Source organism: Mustela nigripes, chromosome 14 (assembly GCF_022355385.1).
Source record: "Mustela nigripes isolate SB6536 chromosome 14, MUSNIG.SB6536, whole genome shotgun sequence".
Classification (NCBI taxonomy): Eukaryota; Metazoa; Chordata; class Mammalia; order Carnivora; family Mustelidae; genus Mustela; species Mustela nigripes.
In genome coordinates, this window is record NC_081570.1 from 4,670,320 (window position 1) to 4,682,608 (window position 12,289).

At 52.3% G+C, this 12,289-nt stretch overlaps 1 protein-coding gene across 13 annotated transcripts in view; it reads left to right on the top strand.

Annotated features, from left to right (window-relative positions):
• The window catches only part of CAMTA1 (calmodulin binding transcription activator 1), an 822,863-nt gene that overhangs the window by 420,362 nt on the left and 390,212 nt on the right, over positions 1 to 12,289 (top strand). The window lies entirely within an intron of this gene.

A 12,289-nucleotide genomic window follows, 5' to 3' on the forward strand; every position in this document is an offset into this window, starting at 1 on the left:
TGCCCCTGTTGAGTGGGTCCCTTGGGAGCTGGTGATCTCCAACCAGAGCCTGGCTTGCCTCCCTCTACTAACGGCCTCTGCTCTTTCCCTCTGGGTGTTTGGACCTCAGGGAGCTTGAAGGTGTTAAAGATAACTGGATGGGATCTCAAGGTGTGCGGGATTCTTGTGGCTGGGGTAGAGGTGGGTGATGTGGGTCACGTCTTGGGATTCGTGCAAACTTCAGCTTGGGTCCTGGGGGAAGACAGGGAACAGGCTGGCTCCTTTGCTGTTGTTCTGATGGGCTCTCACTCTGGGCGGCCGTGGAGACATTCTCCCGAGGTCGTTTCCTTGTCTGAGGGCCCGAGCCACGTGCCACCGTGGGAGAGGGAGAAGGTATGAATCACGGTGCCTTCTTGGCCTGCTGGTTAGCAAGCATCCATGTCTCAGCTGTGCTTGCTGATCCTCGTAAGGGATCTCCCCCACAAAGGATCTCCCCCGTGGTCCGGTGCTGTGTCCCGCCAGGAGCTGAGAAGCTGGTCTGGGACCCGTCCAATATTTTGCACTGATGAAAGCCAGGGATTGTGGAGGCCATTGGTGTGTCGGGCCCCCAGCCTGCCGGGACTGATCACGTGGACCGTGAGCCCACTTGACTTCAACGGCTCCCACTCCAGGCTGACGTTCTTTGTGACGCACTTCGTCATTGTGACTTTTTCTATATTAATCACGCGCTTTTATGGCTGTTAAAAATAGCATCCAGCGGCTTTTATTATATTACCCCACAGAGAGAGATAGCTTTTGTTTTATGTGTGTGTGTGTGTGTGTGTGTGTGTGTGTGTGTGTGTGTTTAAATACCCAATAACAATGCTTTCTAGAGAAGAACAAAGAAAAGCCCGGACACGAGAAATTCCTCTTCGGTACGCTCTCTCGTGTTCTGTGTTTGCACAGCGTGCTCGAGTCAGCTGGTGAGACACGAAAATGCAGATGGCCCCAGTGTGCTGGGTCTAGCTCTAGGACGGTGACTGGGGATCATACCCGCTGACCAGCCAGGGCTGCGGGGCGCGCGGGGGCTTGGAAGGAACAGAGTGGGCAGGACACGTGCGGGGCTCTTGCTGGCACTTGCAAGGTTGCGGGAGCTCACACCAGAGCTGCACCCTCGGCCCTGTGCCTGCAGGTCTCTGGCGGGGCTTGTCCTCGGTCCTATATAAGTCGGGAACTTCTGGTCGTCCGCGGAGACCGGGTGGAATTCTCCCTGGGCGGCAGCTCCGAAGCCCAGGGCCAAAACCCGTCAGTGTTCCCTTTCTTCCCTCCCGTGATAAATGAGAATTGTCACTGGGTGGAATCAGAATGACGTGTGGTTGTTTTTAGGTCCTGTTAGTGTTTGGAGTTCTTTGTGGCTCATGCTTACCGTCTCCCGTGCGGACACCTGTAAGGGGGGAGCTGGGATCCTCAGGACCCCAGGGAAGGGACAGCAAGGGGTTTCTGTGACTTCCTGAGCATAAGTGGCCGTGCGGAGTGGGAACGGGAGAGGGGCTTGGAGACCCTTGGTTGGCCACATGTGGGGCCTGCTTTCTGGTTCTTGGAGAAGGAGGCCACCACGGCAGGCCCATGGTGTGGCCCAGGTGGGCGGGGATGACCCGAGAAGCTTCCTAGTGAGATGGGCTCAAAGCTCAGCTTTTGAGTTTGGGTAGGACTGTGTCCGTGACTTACCTAATATTCTAGGCTCCCCTTTCCACTTAGCGCAGGGGTCTGGTTGACATCTCTGTTGATAGGTACAGCCCCATCCCCTTTCCCTGCTCTGCAGTGTGTCACCACGGACGCATTGGAGCCACTCCCCGCTCAGCGGACTCTTAGATTCGGCTGAGCGTGTCAACATTACAGTGTGTCAGGAAATCAGCTAAGACATGTCTGCTTGTCCACGTGTGCAGCCTGGACCTGCCAGAGTGGCCGTGCGCAAGATCTGAGCATCTTGCGTTTTACTGGACACTACAAATGGCTGTGCTAATTACACGTCCAGCAGCACCAAGAGTCACCGTGCCTTCCCTACCCGCCGATGGACACACCTAGTTATCTGTGGGGATGATCACGTCGTGTTAGTGGAAGTCCTTTGTGATGGGTTGTCTACCACAGGCATAATTTTAAAGCAGCTGCAAGGAAAGACCTTTTTGGCAAGAGCAGCCCCACATCTCACTGTGCATTTCCTGCATTTGCTCCGATATGTACCGGTGGCAGGGAAGCCCAGAGGTCATGCGGGGATAGGGGGCAGTGGTCCTCTCTACGTGGGAAGTCGCCGTGCGGACATCCATGGGGCTCTGCGTCTCACGGGAGGAGGCTTCCGGGTGGGAACCCCAACTCCTCCTTCAGTGGATTCAGCCGGATGGTTCCCAGGGACTCAGGACGTCCATCATGCCAGGCTTGGGACCAGCCCCTGCCCCTGCCGTGGGGGTGGCAGACGGTCCTGCTCAGGGTCTCGGAGATGTGCTTTTTCTTCCACTGAGCTGGCCTCCTCAGTTCAAGGGCATGATAAAGATATTCCGATCTACCGTTTAGCATATCACTTGCTATAAGCCTTCCCTCAGGCCAGGAAAACTTCCAGCCCTGTTCACGGAACTGCTCAGCAGTCCGGCTTCTTTTGTTCTCCCAGGCTGGGGCCCTAGGAACACGCGGCAGCTCGAAAGCCCATTGATTTTCTCAGCCAGGCACAGGAGGGGGCAGCCGCTTCTGAAGCTGACGAGCTGTTAAGTCCACGATTAGTCGTCTTGTCTGTAAGCCACGGAGAAGCTAGCTCGATAAGGTTTCCAGGGACGACAAAGGTTGGCAGGGAGGAAAAAGAAGGTGGTTGTGATGTCAACGTTTCATGAGATGAAATCGCAGCAGGCCGGAGAGGTTGGCCCTGCTCCCCAGGTAGAGTCGTGCCTGCTTCTCTGGAGCCTCGATGGGGGGAGGGGCTCTGGGGGAGGGGACTTCCTGAGAGCAGAGGGGCAGGTCTGAAGCATCCCCATGCCTCCGGGATTGCCACACTGTGGGTTAGGTGAGCTGGGTGAAGTCTTTGGGCCGAGCCAGAAGAGTTCATGTACTTTTCAAGTTCATGGAGCTGTTCTCTGGCCCCAGAAGCTTATGGCTCTATTCAGAACCTAGGCCAGCGCTGGGTTCTCTGCTTCCTGACCCCTTCTGTGCCAGATTCCCACAGCAGACAGGAACCCCACACTTCGTAAGCTGCTGGTTTATGAATCCCCAGCTCTCTTATCTCATTCAACCCTCATCGAAACATCCGTGTAAATTTCCCATTCTTAACCCATCTCATAGATGAAAAGACTGAGCCCGACAAGGTTTCTACTGCCCCTCTATCCTGCCACAAATCAGCATGGGGCCACGACTTGAGCTGAGGTTTCCCTGGTCGTACAGCAAAAGCTCTTGCCATGACACCTGTTGCTCCCAGGTGTTCTGGAGGGATCTGCGGTATTTTCAGATCAAGTCAACACCTACTCTCCATCCATCAGCCAGCTGCCAAGCGCCTTCCATCCAGCACATTGTGATAGATACTGAAGATGCAGCGTTTCGATCTCACGGTCGCGGGAGGGGGAGGTGATGGCAAAACCTCAAGTCCGCATCTCCGGCGCCAGATCAGGAGGGGTGTGTTGGAGGAATGGCACGCCCGCCCTCGTGGGGAACACAGAGGAAGCATCCCTCAGGCAGACTCAGACGCCAAGAAGTGACATAAACACAGGGAAAGAGGCACTGGTGGGGGGGGGGCAGGAAAGCAGCAGCAGGGCTGGGACGCTGTGCTGGGCGGTGAGAGCCTGTTGAACCCCAGCTGACATGATCTGAAGCAACAGGTGGCCAGAATCGCACCATGTCAGGATCTGTCCTGGCCCCCCGTGGACCACATGCCGGCCTCTCAGGAACGAGGCCTTCTCGCCGCTGATCCTGAGGCACCCTCGCCACGGCCCATCCTGCCTTGGTGGCCAGTGGGTGTCACGCCCAGAGGCCGTGGGCTCAGCAGCAGGCAGTAGGGACAAAGACATCCTCCCCCCCCCCCGAGCCCCTGCTGTGCTGGCCGGGGGGGGGGGGGGCCCTCGGCCTGGACCATCTGCCCAGATTGGAAAGTTTCGTTTTGCTGACCTGTTCGTACCTTCTCGAAGAACGGAGAGCCACGTGGACTTCTTGATAACTACCTGAAAGCCCGAAGCCTGCTGGGAGCCCCACAGCGGCGGTAACAAGGTTATGCGTTTGGACTCAGCCTCATTAAAGTGATGTTCTTTATTTGGACTCTTACTCCACATATTAAAAAGTGGGGAAAAAAAAAAAAACACACACCTCTTTCAAAAGTAGGAATGATATTGTAGTTACCGCATCAGGAATTAACAGAGCATGAAATAACTGTCTGCCTCGTGGCGATGCCAGATCATTCCAGCCCGGCTTGCCGCCGGAAGATAAATAGGCATCTTGCTGGCCGCCCAGGGAATGTGTGTGAAGTCGCCGGCCGCATGCATGTGGGGGGCCCCGAGCCGGTTCGGGAGACAGCTCGGAGCAGGTCAGGAGGGAAGGTGGCCGAGCCGCGGGGCTCCCGGGTTCGTCACGTTGCCCTCAGCTATTTTGAAGAGAACCGATACTTCTTGCACCCGTGGGTGCCGGTGGGGCTAGTGGTCCCCGCCGCGGCCCTCCAGACTCGCCACGCGCCTGCCGGTGCTACTGTGGGTCACTCCTTGCTCCCAGCCTGTGGTCGCCCACGGCCCCGCCGAGATGTCTGACGCTTGCGGGGGCTTCTTCGCCGGCTCCTCCAGCCGGCAGTACTCATGCCCCCGTGTCCGTAGCCCTCATCCGTCCCTCTCTTCAGGAAGTGCTCTCGGACTTGACACTGTGCTGTCCGGTTCAACAAGCAGGTAGCAGGCAGCCCGTGTTTCCTGGGTGCGGGGAAGTCTGTATCTGGTGTTGAGGCGCTGGACGGCCTATGAAGGGAAGAATAGAGAGAGGCAGTTAAGACGCGGCCTCACACTTGACAAACGTACAGAGACACAAATCAGGGCATCTCAGTGAGAGGCGCGAACTGTCACCGGAGGTTTTGGAGTGTTGGCATGGGCTGCCTTCCCCTCCTGGAGGACAGGGTCCTGGCCGGTCCCCCTGCAGGCCCTTGCTCTGAGCGGTGGCATCTGCTGAGTGACCAGCTGCCTTCCCAGTCACCCCTCGTGTGTGCCCCCCCCCATCCCTGCTGCTGAGTCGTGGGGAGTCAGACATGCTTATCCCCACGGGGACTCCCACTCAGGCCTTGGATTTCCGATCCTGCTGCCTCTGCACCGGTGTCCAGAGCTGGTGGCTGAGCTGCTCAGGTTTCGTGATGCCAGCCTACTCGGCGGTACCTCGGACCATCTCCCTCAGCTCTCTTCTGGCTTCTAATCATCTGAGCTTCTGTGTCGTGTTCTGCTGGTGCACGAACACGTTAAAACCTAATTTCCTGTTACCTGGATGTGTTTTGGTAGAATCAATTCAGGAACTTGGATCCATAGTCTTTCTTTAATTTCTAATTACTTAGCATCCCTGGTGACATGTCCCTACCCAACTCATATAATTAAATTTTAACTAATAAATAACATTAAACTAGTGACACTTCGAAGCAGCAACAGCCTTGGTTCATGTGCTGCCGAGCTCACGGAGGCCCAGCCAGGATGGCAGTTTTGTTTCTTTTTAAGGCTCTGTCTTCCCCGACCCATGGCAGTTAACAACAACAATGACAATTATGGCAGCATTCATGCAACACCTACTGAATACCTGCTCCTGTCCTCCCCATTCTCTGTGCGCTGTGCCGTACCACGACTTGCCAGCGTCCCCATGAAGTAAGCGAAGCCGTTTTCCTCTTCCTTGCAGAAGACATGATGGATTTCCGGGAAGATTAAGAAATGTATCTAAAGATGCCCAGCTGGTCAGTAACAGAGTCGAGATACTACCCCAGCTCTGGGATCCCAGCTCTGGGATCATGAATTCCCAGTTTCCTCATCACCAGACCACATGGGCTTTCAAAAACGCCTGCATACCCAGAAGATGTGTGCTTAGGCCAGGGGGGTCCGGGGGCGTGGGGTTTGAGCTGCAGCGCCATGCCCCTGAGCACAGGTCTCAAGTGAGACGGGATGGGGATAAGGAAGGTCTTTAGTAGAAGCGGGCGTTCCCTTCTTTATAACCCCAACCTGTCAGAGGAGAAAGAGCTCCTCGCTCACCGTTCCTCCAGCTCAGGGACCCGGCACCCTCGGGCCCCTGGGGACTGCGAGAAGATGATCTGGAGGCCTCTTGCCCTCCAGTGGGTGGGATTCTGTCCCCCAACACTCCAAATACCTACAGACCTGCTGTCACTCCTTAGCTCTGATGTCAGCCGGGTCCCATAGGAACTTTTTATATCCCCATGCCAACCTTAACTGAGGGACAACGAGTTGCATTTCTCTCTCCCACTATGAGTTGTCAGCGTCTATCTGTCCTGAAGCCATAGCTCTCGAGCTTCCAGGCATGTCACTTTGGCACGGGGATCTGTGTGCTCACGCTCCCTATGCAGGGTTGCCGGACTCAGTGCATGCACGTGTACACACACACACGTACGCATGATGCCCAGGGAAACTTGAATTTCAGATAAGCAATAAATAATTTTTCAGTTCAAGTGTGTCCCATGCAGCCACCTGGGACATACTTACACTTACGTATTATCTGTTCCTTGTCTGAAATGCACATTGGGCTGGGTGTCCTGTATTTTTTCCGGCAGCCCTCTGACCATCAGAGCAGTTTCCTTTGAGTCTTTGCAGATAGAGATTTGACTGTTTGGGTACTGAAGACTCGAGCAAGAGAGTTGGTTTATCTCCAGACACAAAATCGATGCAGGGACCATAAAAACCAGGAAGGGCGCTGGCCACGGCTACAGAGAAAAGGCACTCCTGGCAGTTTCCCAGCAAACCCAAGGGCTGCCAGGCCTGGGGACCCCTTGCTTTCTCTAAAAAGAGAGTCTGGGGCCACGAGGACTGCCTGAGGCCCAGGTCTTGCCCGTGGAGGCTGCTGCCTCCAGGGCGCTGATCTCCCACCAGGGATGTTTGAAGAGCTTGTTGGCAAAGAGGTGCCAGAAGATTTCGAAGGAGATGTGTTTGTAGTTTCAGCCTTCCTCATCTCTCTGGTAGATTACAGTTTGTAAAATATTTTGTAATTTCCTTTTTTAAACTTGATTTGAGCCCTATTGAGCTAGAAACTCCCTGTTGAAGGTAGAGCAGCAAGATATCAACTTGGTATGCTGAACTTGTATTTAATTATTATCATAACAGTCCCTTAACATGATTGCAGATTAGCCCACAAGGACATGAATGGAAATTTCAGCATATTCAATTACAATGGAAACTCTTGAACACCACTGTCAAAATTCACCCAAGGGTCTTTCCTTTTGGGCCCCAACATCCAGCAGGCACAAAGTTAGACGTTACTCAGAACACATAACCTTGATTCTGTAAGAATAATTTACGGCCTCATCCAGAAGCTGGGGATGCCTTTTAAGAACATGATATATATCCCACCCACCTCGGTAAATGACCAGATATGGCTGCTTGTGTTGGGTAAAGGATATCTCTGGCCTTCACTTGACCGAAGAGTAAATTATTGATCTTCTCCACATCTTTCAAATGCCCTGATGTTGCTGGGGAAATGGACTCCTCTCATTGGCGGCTGTGGCTGGTCTCCGTGTGGTGCTGTCCACGCTCAGAGGGCACGGATCTGCCGCCCGTCCTAGGAGAGTCGCCGCTGACCCCTGTAGCGGACATGAGTTAGTCACTGACACAGAGAAGGCATATGGTTTGCACACTAATTTGGCCGAGGTTTCTGCATCTGTTTCTCACAGACCAGAAAAAATCATGGGGAAGATGGAGGGGGTGGCGGTGGGCTTCTCTGCGCCCGGGAGGGGTGGCCAAGGAAGGCGTTAGTGCAGAAGCAAGAGAAGGGAACAGCTACTCGCCCTGCTGCTGGGGGCGGGGGGGGTGGGAAGGGGGGTAGAAGGGCGGAGTCTCGGACCCCACCCCCGATCTACTGAATCAGTGTCTGCCTTTTAGTGTCTCTTCCCATGACTCACAGGCCCATTCATTTGGAAAGGATTGGGATAGCCATTCTCTTGCTGCTGAGTCCCTCAGTGACTCAGCCCTGGGCACATGGGTTTTTTGTTTTGTTTTCTTTTAATCTTATGTTAAGAAAAATGTCCAAAGGAAAATTTTACAGGTTGGTCTGATAGTTCATTATTTGGCTCCCGACACCTTTAAAAAGCATCTAGCTGAAATCTCTGAAGATATGCTTTGAGCTACTGGTCCTTCTTCTGCCCTTGGCCATGAAGGAGAAGGAATGGCGGGTTTCTGACAGCAAAGCACACTGGCTCCCTTGGCCTTCTTCCCTGGGGGAGCTAGCCCTGTTCCTGCATCATTTAGCTCCACCCCACGGGGCACTTTCTGTCCCCTGTTGTAACCCAGCACTTGGCATGGTACTTGCTACACATTTGGTACCCAGTAAACATGTTTTGAGTGAATGGATGAGTTGATGGATTTCTTCTGTGAAGGGGCAGACAGTAAGCAGTTCCATTTTTGCCAGCCAGACGATCTCCGTCACCCTGGTGCAGTGTGAAAGCAACCACAGATGACAGTTAAGGAATGGGTGTGAACGTGTTCCAATAAAGCTTTATTTGCCAAAACAGGGTGAGGGCCGGATTTGGACCATGGATGTGGTTTGTTACCTCCTGTTCTAGATTATGGCAGCAAGTTCTAGAAGGAGCATGGTGCTATGGAAACTCGTGAGAGATCCGATGGGGGATGATTAGGGACTTGCCTCTCCTATCCGAGCACTGGTATGTTTTTAGACTCATGTTCACAGCCTTACAATGTTCAGGCTCGGCTTATAATTCTGTAAGGAATTAACCCTTTTGTTCATAACACACTATCACCTCCGTGTTGTTCATCATGTTTGTTCTGGCGTAGTTAGGATGTCTTCTTTCTCTTTCCTTGTTGTGGTAATACGTCCATGTGGCACAGGCGTGCTTGTTCTCAGTCTGAAGAAACTAGGTGATGTCCCTCACAAGGGCAGTTGGGAAATGGCCTGTTTCCTCCCACAAGCCGGCTTCATGGTGCTGCAGACAGAGTAGGACAAATCCCAGGGAGGCGCTCTGAGCTCCCCTGTGCAGGGACGGCTGAGCCTAAGGCATGTGACCCTGCTGTGACTAGGTGGGTCAAGGACTCTCATGCAAGAGGGATAGGCTGAGACCCCCGCATCTTCAGGCCGGAAGTGCTTGGAAAGTAGCCTGGCCGCGTTTGCTGGGACTGTGGCCCCCAGAATAGAGACCGCAGGGAGGGTACGAATGTTATTTGTCCGTGTTTAAGTATTTACATGACAGCACGAGAAAACCGGGGACTTTCTCTTTTATCTCTACTGCCACAATTTACGTACAGTTTTATGATGGATGCAGGAGGTAGACATTTATTACAAAAGTGGAAGAGATATTGACTCTTCACGAATTGATTATTTAGAATTTATTTTATTAAATATTCTAGGTGGCGTGTGATAAACCGAACCTCTGCTGGTTTGCAGCTTAATGATTCATGCATCTGCGGCAGTGATAAGGAAATCAAAGACTCCGTTTGCCATTTCAGGGGAAGAATATGGATTATTATTAAATCTGGAATGGGCCTCTTGAGAAGCCTTCCTTAAGGGAACATGCGTATCAATAATTTCTTCTCCATACGAGAATCCTAATGTTCACTTACGCAAACATAAATTCTGAGCAAGTAGCTGTGGTTTTCCCCTCCCTCTGGCTCCTTATATCCTGTGCTCATGGCTGACCTGCTCCAGTTCTAGCGTTCAGAGTCCTTCAGTCTCCGCATCTTTCTCCTATTTCTAATTTCTGATGCTGTTAAAAACCTCTGCTGAGTTCTATGCATGTCAGCCCCTGAGATGCTGGTGGAGACCAGGATAGTGTTCCTTTGACTTGGAATGTCCGAGGAGGTTTGTTTAAGTCTAGGAGGAGGCGAGACTGGGAGGTCTCAGAACCCCGACCGGAGTGTGGTCGGCTTATGTAGGATGTGGGATGTTGCCCTGAACCCATTCTTGGGGAAACCACCGGGCAGCAGAGCCAGCCTGGTGAGCCGCAGCAGTCACAAGGACAGCGGGTGGGCCTGCCCTGGAGTTGAGCCCACTCTCAAGTGACACGGAGCCAGGGAGTCCTAGCAGGGTGGCCGTCAGGCCCGCCATCTCAGGACAGAGGGCGTGCAGAGCTCCCGGGGGACGTCTAGCGAGAATGACAAGCCAGCACATCTCATGGTGACATTGTGAAGGGATTGGGGTTGTCTGATAGCTTGAGTTTCAAAATATTCCCCGACTTCTTTCTCTTCCTAAAACATTCGACAGATGGTCCAATGCCATAATCTTTACTGTGGGAGACTGTGGGAAACTAGCGAGGGGACCCCAAGACTCCTGATCTCGCCCAGTTTCCTTACTCCCCTGCGCAAAGCAGCCCAATCCTTCCATGGTATGACACCCCCGACATTGATATGTTTTCTTGAACCCCTCGCTTGCTTATGTGCTTTTATACATGGAGTCAGACCTAATTGTCAGCATAATGCTGTAGTGAGCTCAGTTTCCCCGAAGAACACACACTGAATGTTTGCAGTTATTTCTTACAAACGAAACCGCTTGGGTCTCCACGGGACGAATCAGTCCAGGAAGAAGTGAGCTCACTAGTTGCTGCAAAATAGTTGAATGAGTGCACTACAGCCCCCATCTAAAGGTGGGCACAGAGGGGGCTCCCTGGCCTGGTACAGCAGGTTCGTGTTTGGTTCTTCTGCTCTCCTGGGATCCATTTTCCCTTTATGCCTGATGATCAGAACCCCTGAACCAGGAGGTGGGTTTGGGCATGCGCCCCTTTCCTCGTTTGCTTGCTCAGACTCTGTCCCCCCAGCACTGAGCGCGGGAGGGACTCCGTTTCTATTTGCTCAGAGTCTAGGGAGCCTGACTGCGCGCGGGTCCTGGAACCTGGGGAGAGGTGTGCGTTGCGGGATGCTGGGACACCACCCCCCGGGGCTGAGGTGGGGCATTCCCCCGCGGAGAGAGCCCCCACATTTGCCTTTTCCTGGGAGACAGTGAAGAAGCCTCGTGGAAGCAGCTTCCCTCCCAAATTAATGAACACTTTCAGACATGATATGAAATGTTTGGAAACGAGACGCAGCACAGTATTTTGCCCGTATTTTTTTTTTTTTTTTTCCTTTCACAACACCTGGCAATAAAATTCTCGGGCTAAATACCAGATGAGTGTTGCCTCATAATGTATAGTAACTTCGTCTATAACTTTTTTAAGCCCTCCAGATGGAAGCACGGTATAAATGTGGAGAGCTTGAGAGGGGAAATGAAAATAAATGCACTAAGAAATAAAGAATCTGTTTTTTATACTTTCTTTTGCAAATAGTGTTTGCAATGACATATTGTGAATGGACTGAATTATAACAAAAACGGAAATGAAACAGAGCTCGGGGGTAGGGAGAGCAATTGTTACACTCACTTTAACTGATATAATGCAAAAGCAACGCTTTTTACACTCAATTAGTTTGCACATTGTGTTGGACACAAACCAGAATGTAGAACATTTTTGGGTTTTGTTTTTACATGATTAAGGGAGACGAGATGAAATAAATTCAGTAAATTACCCTGCGTTCCTTTTCGGTCGGAGATACTTTTGTTTTGTTTCTCCTCACCCCTGCTAGTGAATGAATGATGCTGGCTCCTCCAGCGGGCGACCTCTGGTCCCAAGCGAGAAGCTCTTTCCAGAGATCAGTGGACTTTCAGTAGAGTGCCTTCCTCTGCCTCAGGGCCATCTTTTGCTGCACAAACAGGGTTACGAATCAGAGCTGTTTACATTTGGTATTTGACCATATTTTGTGCTTTGAATATCAGAGTAGGAGAGTGAGCATGATAGCAGCTAACAGATGTTTGCAAGCATTTAGGCAACGAAAGTATTTCCGAGGCTGTGTATTTCAAGATCCTTGTTTAATTTATTTTGCTTCATTATCCTTTCTTGCATTTTTAATGCTCTTAATATGATAATATTAAGAACTGCAGTGTGTGACTCTATGCTGCTCATTTGAATAGATGCTAGATGGGCAGGGGGACGTGGGGTGACGCTGCAAGCCAGGACCCAGCCTGGCGCCCTCCTATAAGCAGCTCCGTCTCCTGCAGGTGGGGTCTGGAAGGGACCAGGTCTCCACCACAAAGCATGTAGGAAAGGGTTTTTCTTTGCCGTGCGTACCAGTCCTGTGGGGGTTCTGATTCGTTC